The sequence below is a fragment of the Nansenia antarctica genome (assembly GCF_963989245.1).
Source record: "Nansenia antarctica genome assembly, chromosome: 10".
NCBI classification, from domain to species: Eukaryota; Metazoa; Chordata; class Actinopteri; order Argentiniformes; family Microstomatidae; genus Nansenia; species Nansenia antarctica.
Window position 1 is genome coordinate 5792628 of NC_137680.1, and position 12208 is coordinate 5804835.

General features: G+C 44.9%; 1 pseudogene across 1 annotated transcript; it reads left to right on the forward strand.

The window, feature by feature from the left end:
* The first annotated feature begins 5603 nt into the window (after window positions 1-5603).
* On the forward strand, window positions 5604-12208 carry LOC308166286 (histone-lysine N-methyltransferase SETDB1-B-like; annotated as a pseudogene). Its single transcript has 15 exons — window positions 5604-5785; window positions 5908-6068; window positions 6221-6478; window positions 7063-7311; window positions 7955-8045; window positions 8155-8271; window positions 9267-9436; window positions 9629-9871; window positions 10052-10108; window positions 10299-10471; window positions 10932-10951; window positions 11039-11215; window positions 11401-11651; window positions 11791-11879; window positions 12091-12208. The product of its transcript is annotated as a histone-lysine N-methyltransferase SETDB1-B-like (transcript).

Sequence of the window (12208 nt, forward strand, 5' to 3'; positions counted from 1 at the left end):
AACAAATTGAAGACGACATGAGTATTTGAAAGTTGCTACACCGGAAATCACTAAGCACATAAAATCCCCATCAAAGATAATGAATCCCCATCAAACAACAAGAAACGAAGTCATTGTGTTATAGATTACACTTATTTAATGAACGTAAAACGGTTCGGAAAAATAACGAGTGGGTACTTCACATCTTCGAGTTGAATGTTAGCTAAAAAAACGAAAATCTGAAAAAAAAATAAAAAAATAATAAAGACGAATTTGACGTCTTTCTCATTTCCGAGAGGTGTCCAGAAACACCAGGAGCAGTCACATATGCGTTATTGACGTTGCGAAATTTCGCAATATGCACTCTACATTCTAAATGCTTGACTTGGCAAAAGGTACAAACAAGTGAGAGCAATAACTAAAACCAAATGGTAGAGAGTCTACTTGTTGCGTCAAATTGGCCAGGGTTAGTCAAATCCTTTGTTGGACATCTCGTTTCTTAAGTCCTGGTATATTGTGGCATTTCTTTACTGTTTGCCATCTGGTCTAGGAATACCCAGGGAGACGCAGACAGCAGAAGTAGAATAGAATAGTAGAATAGAAAAAGAAACAGCTATATATAGCCTAACCATGCTGAATTATGTACCTATATGATGCACTGACAGCCTGTGACTGTGAACCTGGCTGGACCCTGCCCTTCTGCCTGAGTTTGAGTATGATGCTGTCCAAATAAATGTTATTGTTTAGTGCTGTACGCTTTCGTGGTATTATATTGTGTGAATTATCATCTGTATGTTGTTTTTCTTTCACTCGACTAACCGCCGAGATAATACTTGAGACATGTACTTCCGTAAACATACATTTTTTATTTGATTTTTTTACAATATCGGACCGACAGTCCCACATATAGCGGCTATAATGTCCGAATAGAGAATCTACCACCACCTAAAGAATGCTTATTGTACTTTGTATTGTATTTTCGCTTGCTAATTTTCCTTGTGTCTCGCTGCCTATGTGTGACGTCAAAGTCATGTTGCTATTGGATACGGCTAACTATGTATTTATTTTTTAATATAGGCCTATATATTAAAATTAAGGTTGACACAATGAAGGGCCACTTATTTTCTTTGTTTTATATTTTTTTAAATTATAAAAGTTTGGATCCAATGTTAGGGGGCCCCCTAGTGGCTGGGGCCCCCCCGCGGTGCGTCGCTTGCGGGCCCGTCCGCTACGCCACTGGTTCTTACCCACGTTGTATTATTATTATCTGCCGGAGAATAGATGACCGAACTTGCGCAAAACGTCAAGACTGGAGAGACACAGAAAATCTATTAAGGCTATAAAATAGGCTACATAAATAATAACACAGTAGATTATAAAAGATAATGTGCCATGGTGTAAATATGATAATCTGCTACAACAAACAACTTAATTTGAAACTATAGCTATTACTCATTCATTGTCATTTCAATTAGTATCATTCATTGTATTAAAACAACGAAAACATTGTCATATTGTAATGGCCTGCGGCCTCGTACCTATGACCGAATCACAGCCGTGCTCATATTCAGTATAACACACTCCCTCTCGTGTGATATTGCTTAATTAATTTTACAAACATCATTGGCAACAGACATACAGTTTAGGGGCGGGAGATGGGCACCTGACCTGCCCAATAGTAATCAGCGGTTTTCTGACAAGGTTGATTTAGCGTTTCTTTCGACTGTGGTTAGGCTGGAAACTGTCAATCCCATCTGGCAACCCTGCCGCCTTTTCCCGCTCCCCCCTACGCGAGGCCCTCCTCATATCACTCCGCCGGTCATCCACTTCACACTGTCCTCCGTGTGTCCCTGTTGTGTTCGCTAACATTCAACGCTATGTTACAGAACAATTGACAAATCAACTCACTATCATACCAGTATTTCACAAAGGTAAGTTGTTGTCATCTCTGGTTATCATAATAGATAATATCACCTAGCTAGCCTAGCCTACATAGAGAAGAGAGCTGGCTAGCTAACAGGTATATTAGCTAACAGGCCTGAACCGAGGCAGGGCCTATAGGGTTGGTGTAGCTGGAGGCTTTTACCTGGGTTTACATTATACAACATCGTATAGAGATATTAATAGTAGGCTATCTACAAAACATATTGTTGTATGTTGTCGATGTTGATGTTTTTCTTTTTAATCCTCTGTTCTTACACCCTTCTCTCCTCTCTCATTCCTCCCTCTCTAACCCCCACCCCCCTCTGCTACAACAAACAACTTAATTTTAAACTATAGCTATTACTCATTCATTGTCATTTCAGTTTCATTTAGTTTTGGGAAAACTACTGGGCCTGACAGACTGGGTCAACATACTAAATTCCTAGGTGTCATTGTTGACGAAGGTTTAAACTGGAATAATCACATCGATCAGGTGTGCAAGAGATCCATGAAGACGCTTGGTATAATGAGAAGGGTCTGCCCCCTGATCCACTCCTCTGCTCACTTAACCTTGTACTATAGCTTCTTATTTCCTTACATCAACTACTGTAATATAGTCTGGGCTGCTATACTTATCCTTCATACCTCAACAAATTACTTGTTATCCAGAAGAGGTTCCTTAGGATGATCTCTCACTCTAACAGATTCGAACCATCTGCACCTCTATTTAGGAAATATTCATTATTACCCATCAATAAACTGAATATTTTTCAAACATGCTTATTCATGCACAAATTCATCAACAACCAGCAAGATCTTCCTTCTACTATCCATAGTTTATTTATTTTCTCATCTGACATCCACTCTTATCCAACATGATTCAATAATGACCTCCACTTGAACTTCTAGCCACCAATTCAACATTTGTTAGCGGTCCGAGAATCTGGAACACCTTGAGCTCGCCACTGAGATCAACACCTCGATCGGCTTTCAAAAAGCAACTGAAAAAATATCTAATCTCGTTATGAGCTGTTTATTTTATATTGTAGTGCTTTTCCCGTTGAAAGGTGGGCAAGATGGAAATCTATGTTCTTACTATCCTTGTATCTATTTTCAGTTTTTTTTTTGTCTTTTTCTGACATTGATATTGACGTGGAGTGGAACTCTGTACAAGCCTTCTGGGCTTCGTTCCCTCCTTGCACAATTTCTTGTGTGCTTAATAAACAAACTAAACTAAACTAAACTAAGAGCGAATGACATGGAGATCAAGGGGGAAAGTGTAATATCAATTTAATAACGTAAAAATAATAATTACACTATAATGAAGTGTTAACTTATTAGTCTTTTTCTATGAAAGTTAGATCTAACCTCCAATCAAATAAACCGTACTTTACCACCTCTAATATTTTACATGCGATAAGGAAACGACTTATACTATAACTATATTATATATAAGTTATATATACTATAAGTTATAGCTAAATGGAAGGGTCACGGCTTCGCAGTGTGCTATTAGACATACACATACACTAAACAGACATGATAGGATAATAAATTCTTAACTAAATGAATTAATTCTAACTTACTTAGTAGATTTTTTTTTTAAAAAGCTGTCAACAATAATTTAATTAATACATATTAAAACAGGGATTCGAATTGTGACTTGTAGTGGTGTTTCATGTAATAAATGTGAGCAATGATAGCCAGGATTGCTTAGAGTAGAGCAGCCAATCAGGAGGAGGCGGGAAGCGCGAGCATGTTGTGTGAAAATGTAGACACAGGCTGTGTTCGGAATGGTATACTAGCATACTGCATACTAGCATACTCAATGAGTATATACTGCATACTGCCTACTAAATTCATAATAAGAATGCGATGTTTTTAAATTGAAATAGTTGTTTTTAAATTTGTTTAAAATTTAAGTTTTTATCTATTATATTTGTGGTGCGAAATTGTGTGTTTTTAAAATTGAAATAGCTGTTTTTATATTGTTTAAAATGTGTTGTTTTTTACCTATTGTACTTGTAAAGTGCTATATATAAATAAAGTTATTATTAATTGAAGTGTCGTAGACAGTTCCATCAGTCCATCAGCGGCACACGTCACTTCTCCTCCGTCGCCGAAGAGAACACATCACGTTGCTCGATTGATTCGTTTGTAATCCCAACCTTATTTCTGACCGGCCGTCGACTGTCCTATCGATGTATTAGGCAACTTTGGAAAAAGGTTAGTACAGTAGGCCTACAACTAATGACCCTAGCCACTGCTAAGTAGATAATGATAATGTGATGGTGAGGCCTATAGCATGCTCGTTAACACGCAGCATGTCCATTAAACTGTCACTACCAGCTAGCGGTAGCCATGTTGAGTAATTCCCGAAGGTCCACGTGTCCCGTGGGATTTTGTGACAATCATGTATTATTGCAATATACAACTATACAAAGAGTTATTCATGATTGTTTGATGATTTTATTTACTATTTGAATTCACTATATGAGTACTTTGTACGCACTCATTTCCCAATACGAAAGGGAAATTATATATCTGAGTATCTCTCTCCCTGTCTCACCTGCTCTGACGTTGATGCTGACAGAATGGACACCACTGATCGGTGAGTTTTCACCTTTACAATCTAGCTGCTACACCCTTAACCCTTTTCATTAAATAGTATCGGTACATGAATGAACATTGATCGTAAAGGACAAGACTTGATCGCAAGTCAATTGTGCAGCTAGCTTAGCTATCTCGCTTGCTTGCTTGCATGACGTGGGTTAGCTAAGCTAGCCACACACTTTAGTTTAGCTTGAGTTGTTGAGTTGTCGAAATGTAACTTAATATCCTTTTGGTAGACACATGTTTGTTAATCGTACATGCATACTAAAACATTTGCAATTAACTACTTGTCAGACATCTAAATGTACCCATGAATGCTGCTAAATCGTGAGCTTAGAATGATAAGGTTCTATCTCCGTTTAGAATTATAAGGTTCTATCTCCGTTTAGAATGATAAGGTTCTATCTCCGTTTAGGGCAGTTCAGAGATATTGAGCGTCAAAGTTTTTACATTCCATTATGTTTTGTGAGATGGAACCTTTGTATTTTATGAATTACTAACTAAAAAATGCCAACATTTTAAAAATAACACCACACAGGCATTAATAAACACCTAATGGATCAGATTATGTAACAAACTAAATTTTGACAAAAATGGAGATAGAAATGTGTCTTTACGCGCCGCTTCCGACCCTTAAAAGTTGTAGTTCCGTAGTTGTGATGTAATTTGCATGTCTAGTGTTTCCCCCCGCCCCCCCAATTTAAATACTATGTTCATGCTACTCAATTGACTGTTTATGAGCACGGTATTATTTCCTCGAGATATCGACGTTTGGAATGGAAAGAGAGCACCGACATGACTTGTTTTGTGTTAACAATAGTTCATATAGTATATTGTGTGTGTGTGTACTATAGGATTGCTTCAATAAAACCTAGTCCTGGTTAAGCAATCTGAATATATTTAGGTGACTTGAGTACCTGCTGTCAATTCTTACGCATTATTACCCTTTCCCTCCTTGTACTCTCCCTTCCCCTCTGTCCCATCCTCTCTCTCTCTCTCTCTCTCTCTCTCTCTCTCCCCCTCTCTCTCTCTCTCTCTCTCTCTCTCTCTCTCTCTCTCTCTCTCTCTCTCTCTCTCTCTCTCTCAGTATGGAGGTGGAGGACTGGGACCCGAGCCTGGAGGAAGAGTTGGGTATTTCTCTCGATGAGTTGAAGAAATGGGTTGAAAAAGAGGTTGACAGGAGCGAGGCTGTACAGCAGAGGAAGACCAAGCTCGCTGAGTTAAAGGAATTGGTGGAGCAGAAGGAGAAAGAGCAGGCAACTTTTGACCAGTGAGTGTTTTTGTGTGTGTGTGTGTGTGTGTGTGTGTGTGTGTGTGTGTGCACGTGTGCGTGTATACTATATACATAACATGTATACTTGTATGTGTTTTTCTCCTGTCTGTGTCCCCCAGGTCCATAGCGGAGCGCCAGACATTAGTAAAACAGGCCAAGGAGGGGCTGAGAGAGAGCAGTTCAAATGACGACGGAGGCGGAGGGGCCGAGACCTCCGAGGTCATCGAGGTCAAACTTCCTGTTAACACGACCAGACCCGAAATGCAACCAGTCCAGCCAGGTAAGAGCCATTTTCACCCGTACACATACCAACCCCATACTACAGTACCCCCCCCCCCCCCCCCCAGAATCGGCATGAGTAAGGACACTGTTAAACACAGCGTTGCTCCTGCTCCTCCTCCTGCTCTTCTCCTCCCCCCCCTCTTCCTTCAGCCCCCCCCCCCAGCGCCTTAGCCCTGAACCCCTTTAAGTTATTCAACGACAGCATCCCCCACGAACCGTCGTACCGCGCCCCGGCCGACCTGGTCTCCTACATGCAACACACCTGTCAGCCCACCTGCCTGAACCGCATCCGGCCCCCCCGACGAGACCTGCACCGGGGCAGGAACCCCCTCCTCCACCCCCTACTGTACGACTTCAGACGCACGACCACACGGCGGAGAGTCAACCGCAAGGTACGATGGACCCATAGTACACAGGGTATCCGTGGTGTCTTGAAAAGTATAAATCAATTTTGGGAAACGATTTTATGAGGATACCCTTCACGATTTTATGAGGTCTTGAATTTTGTAGGTATTTTTCTGAATTAGACTCTGTCCAAAGAGTTTGAGTCCTTAAAACTTTTAGTAAAAGTTTGTGAAATCGTTAGTTTTATTAAAAAACAAAGATGTACCGGAAATTCTGTTGTATGATAGTGGTCTAGTCTATCGCAAACTAAAACTGTTAAGTTAAAGGTGCCACTGATGTAAACGGTTACAGCTCCAAGTGGAGGTGAGGTCTGGAAAAATATTGACAAGGTCTTTAAAAAGTCTTTAGAAAGGTATTGAAATTAACTTCAAGATTCCTGTATATACCCTCGTACATTACTGCTGCCTGTCAGAGAGAGGGGGAGAGGGATGGAGGAGGAGGAGGAGGAGGAGGAGGGGGACATATAGGGATGTAGTAGGGGGAAGTCCCCACCTCTCTTGGCTCCCTGGATTGAGTTGTCACTGTGTTTTCCTGCCTTACATTTTGGAATTCTGCACCCCCCCCCCAGAATTCTGCACCCTCCCTAGTGTTCTACGAGGCTCCGTGCGGCCTGTGCCTGCACAACATGGCCGAGATCCAGCGCTACCTGTTCCAGACGGGCTGCGACTTCATCTTCCTGGAGATGTTCTGTCTGGACCCCTACGTGCTGGTCGACCGCCGCTTCATGCCCCAGAAGCCCTTCTACTACAACTGTGACATCACAGACGGCCGCGAGGACATACCGCTGTCCTGCGTCAATGAGATCAACGCCACGCCTCCGCCAGACTTGGCATACAGTAAGGACCAGACGTTAGGTTGGGGCTCCGGAGGTTGTGGCAACCACTGAGTTCCACTGGGGGGGGGGGGGGGGGGGAAACACACACGCACACCCAAGCCAGAGAATGACACGGAAACCAGGGTCTTTAGCCTCTACGGGCGTTTTTTAATAAAATAAGAATAGTTCAACGGGGGGAAAGGTCCAACTTAGTTTCTTCCTCTGCTGGAGGGTACTTTGAAGGGGAGGGAGGTGCTCCTCTGGGGTAGGCTGCCGTCGCCTCTCTCTCTACCATCACGAGGAGACAGAAACAGAACACGTTAGGTTAAGACCGTCAAACATAATTGCCGGAATCCGGCTCTCATCCTCTGCCGCGTTGCCACTCTGGTTCCTCTAGCTTCTCCCTTCTGCCTGATCGCCGTCTCCATATCAGTTGGGCTAATGAGCCCGTGGTGCGCTTCCCACGGCCAATTGTATCTCCCTGCTATGACCCGCCCCCCTGGGCGGGGGGGTGGCCTCTATCAGTGGTGCTGAGAGCTCTTAAATTACCGGTTGAGGTCCCCATAACATGGTGTTAGGGTACCTTAGGGTTGCCACAAAGTATACAGTAAAACTACCTGAAGAATACTGAGTTGACTGGTCCGTGTTTGTTTCTCTCGTCCTAGGTAAGGAGCGCATCCCTGAAGACGGCGTCTACATCAACACCAGCTCCGAGTTCCTGGTCGGCTGTGACTGTACCGACGGCTGCATAGACAAGTCAGTCTGACCTTTTTGACCTTTGACCTCCCCGTAACCCTTGTATATCAGCACTTATCCTCCCTATGTTTGGCTGAGGTCACCCATGATGTTTTGGTCTCTCCTCCAGGTCCAAGTGTTCGTGTCACCAGCTGACCCTCCAGGCCACAGCCTGCACCCCAGGAGGACAGATCAACCCCAACGCCGGATACACCAGCAAGAGACTGGACGAGTGCCTGCTGACCGGGTGAGACACACACACACACACACACACACACACAAAATCACACACCTCCCAACTAGAGTTGGGTACCGTTTGGGTTTTATCCGGTACCGGTACCTAACCGATACTTTAAAAACGGTACCGGTACCAAAACGGTACTTAATTCGGTACTTTAGATTTTTTAAAATGACATATATATATATATATATATATATATATAATAATAATAACACGGTCGACAACATTAAGACATGACGATTGATTTTTCAGACACAGTAGTAGGATATGGACAGTACCCGAATATCAAGAGATCCCCGATCATGTTGTTCACCTCGCAGAGACGCAGCCACACATCCGCACAACGTCATCAACAGACGCGTCGAATCCTGGAGTGCACTGTCCAATCAAAGGCTTGCGTTCGTAAACTCGCTCTGAGAGCGTCGCAGCGCACACTGGGCCCGACGTCATAAGGGGAGCAAGTCATTTGATTGGACAGAAGGCATTCCACGAGTGGTGATCAGAATTCCAGAACGAGTTTACGGAACGCACCCATAAGTCGAGCGTCGCGTTACGCCAACCCGCTAGCGGAAGTTGCTATTAGCAACCTTCTCGTTATCCTTCCGTACTCGCTGCTTTCACTGAGTGGAAATTTAACAGGCGATGTCACGTCACGAGTCGCCAGTTGACACCGGACATCAGGGGGCGAGATAGAAAAGTACCGAAATGAGGTACCGAAATCTCCTTTGCGATTCGGTACGGGTACATACCGAATGTAAAGTAACCGGTACCTACCGGTACCGATTTTCGGTACCCAACCCTACTCCCAACCCACAGTCTGGCTTGCCCCCCCCCACAAACACTAGCGCACTCTCTTATCTTATGACCACATGACAGAGCGGACAGTGTCGTTTTGCGAAGTCAAACAAACAAACAATGAATTAATGAATTTCCCCCTCTCTTCTTCTCTCCTCCCCCTCTCTTCTTCTCTCCTCCCCCTCTCTTCTTCTCTCCTCCCCTAGGATCTATGAGTGTAATAAGAGGTGTAAGTGCTGTAGTCAGATGTGCACCAACAGGCTGGTGCAGCACGGCCTGCAGGTGCGTCTGCAGCTCTTCAACACGCGGAACAAAGGCTGGGGGATCCGCTGCCTCGACGACGTGGCCAAGGGCTCCTTCCTCTGCATCTACGCTGGTGAGGGAGGGAGAGGGGGAGGGAGGGAGGGAGGGAGGGTGGGAAGGAGGGAGGGAAGGAAGGAAGGAGGGAAGGAAGGAGGGAGGGAGGGAGGGTGGTGAAGCAAAGGAATGCATCCTACCTAGGGTTGCAAAATTTATCATTTCCATATTTCTATTTTTTTTCTCATCTCTCTGTCTCTCCTCCCTCCAGGGAAAATTTTGACGGACGACTTTGCCGACAAGCAGGCCTTGGAGATGGGGGACAAGTACTTTGCCAACCTGGACCACATCGAGGGCGTGGAGGCGTTCAAAGAGGGCTACGAGAGCAAGGCCCACTGCTCTGACAGCGACGTGGACATGAGCCGGCTGAAGGTGCCCGTCTCCGCCCTCGCCATGGGCAAGGGCGCTCCGAAGACCCAGATGCAAAACAACACCGGCAAGACCAAGGGCAAAGGTGAGGGGCGGGCGGGGGGGGTCACAGGGTCATTCACAGATCAGGAGGGGGGGTTGCTACGGGGATGTCTTCTGATCGGACCTAACCATTACCTTCCGTTCCATCTCTCTCCTACCGTGCTTGCTTTCCATCATTCCTTCCTTCCTTCCTTCCCTCCCTTCATGTCCTTGCTACTCCCAGGAGCCCAAAAGAGGAGGAGCTACACCACACGCAGCCAAGCCAAGGGGGTCAAGGAAGGTGTGTGTGTGTGTGTGTGTGTGTGTGTGTGTGTGTGTGTGTCTGTGTCTGTGTCTGTGTCTGTGTCTGTGTCTGTGTCTGTGTCTGTGTGTGATTGTGTAGCTATATAATACAAACCTCAGTACTGTGTCTGATGTAGAGCTTTTGCTCCCCCCCCCCCTCACCTCTCATTCCTCCCCCCCCTGTTCAGGGAGCCAGGACAGTAAGGACGGGATAACAGCAGCAGGGGGGGCGGAGGACAGGAAACCACCGCACATGCCGGAGGAGAGCGGGAAGAGTAAAGTGGTGTCCTGGCTCACCACCCAATCCTCCACCACCTCTCAGACCACCATCAAAATGGAAGGGCTGAAGATCGAGAAGAAGGTGAGCAGGAAGGAGGGAATATTCTCCACCATCTGTTGGATGAATTACCTTATCTATAGAGAGATGAGCTTATCTATAGAGAGATGAGCTTATCTATAGAGAGATGAGCTTATCTATAGAGAGATGAGCTTATCTATAGAGATGAGCTTATATATAGAAAGATGAGCTTATCTATAGAGAGATGAGCTTATCTATAGAGAGATGAGCTTATATATAGAAAGATGAGCTTATCTATAGTGAGATGACCTTATCTATAGAGAGATGAGCTTATGTGCATTATGTGGAAGCTATGGGTCTCATGAAAGGTACCGTCTAATCAGATGCAATGCTAATGCTATCTACCTCTAATCAGATGCTAATGCTAATGCTATCTACCTCCACAACTGCTGGTCCCTTAAATGAATGATGTGTGTCCTGGTGTTGTCATTGGATATTGATGAGTGCCTGTCTTCTGTTCTAGGAGCCTGGGGACATCAAAAGGTACGTAAAAGACGGTACCCACAAGACATCACTGACCATTGTCTCTTATCAGATTAGTTGAATGGTTTTGTGTGTCTGTGTGCACAGTGGCCCCCTCCCGGTGAACACAGAGGGAGTGAAGAAACAGGAAGTCATGACCCTCTCTGACAGCGACGATGTCATGACCCTCTCTGACAGCGACGATGTCCAGACCATTAGCTCTGGATCGGACGACAACAAGGAGAGAGAGAAACGCACTCAGGGTGAGGGGAGGGGAGGGGGGGGGTAAGGTCATGTGGATTTTACTGCAGTTTCAAGGATTTTTAAGTTTAAATTGTATTTTATGTTTAAAAAAAAAAGAACAACACTATATCTGTTGTATTTGTATATGTGTTTCGCCCAGAATTTACTCTCTCCTTTCACTGGCCCACCCCCGCCCCTTTCTCTCTCTCTCTCTCTCTCAGGTGTAGTGAAGAGGCAGGTAGCAGTAAAGTCTACGCGTGGCATCGCCCTTAGGCCGATGACCGGTATGGTGGTGAAAACAGGCGCAGGTGGAACTGGGAGAGGAAGGGGGGAGACGGGGGGGCAGGGCGGGACACAGAGTCAGGGGGGAAAAGGGGGCGACAGCGGACCCAAAAACACACGGCAGTTCTTTGACGGCGAGGAATCATGCTACATCATTGACGCTGAACTGGAAGGCAACCTGGGACGCTACCTCAATGTGAGTGTGTGTGTGTGTTGAACTTTGTGTATTTTCTTTACTGTGTGTGTGTACACTGGATGAATTGGATGTTTAACTCGTAAAAGGGAACTAAGGTCTTTCCTTACCATATATTGTCCTCCCTCTCCGCCCGAAACAGCATAGCTGCAGTCCTAACCTGTTTGTTCAGAATGTGTTTGTGGACACACACGACCTGCGTTTCCCCTGGGTGGCCTTCTTCGCCAGCAAGTGAGTCTCGTGAAGGATCTTGACCTAGCTTGACCTGAACACATTAGCATTATTGTGTGCAAAACAATGAGACTAGTATAGGACACTTGTTAGCATCTTCGCTTTACTGTGATTTTTGCAGTTGATACTTGTGTGCATTGGTTTGTGTTGTACACTATTGGCATTAATGTGTGTGTTTGTGTGTTTGTGTGTGTGTGCGCGCCATGCGCAGGCGTATGAAGGCAGGCACAGAGTTAACATGGGACTACAACTATAAAGTGGGCAGCGTGAAAGGCAAGGAGCTCCTGTGCTGCTGTGGGTCGAGAGAGTGCCGAGGAAGACTGCTATAA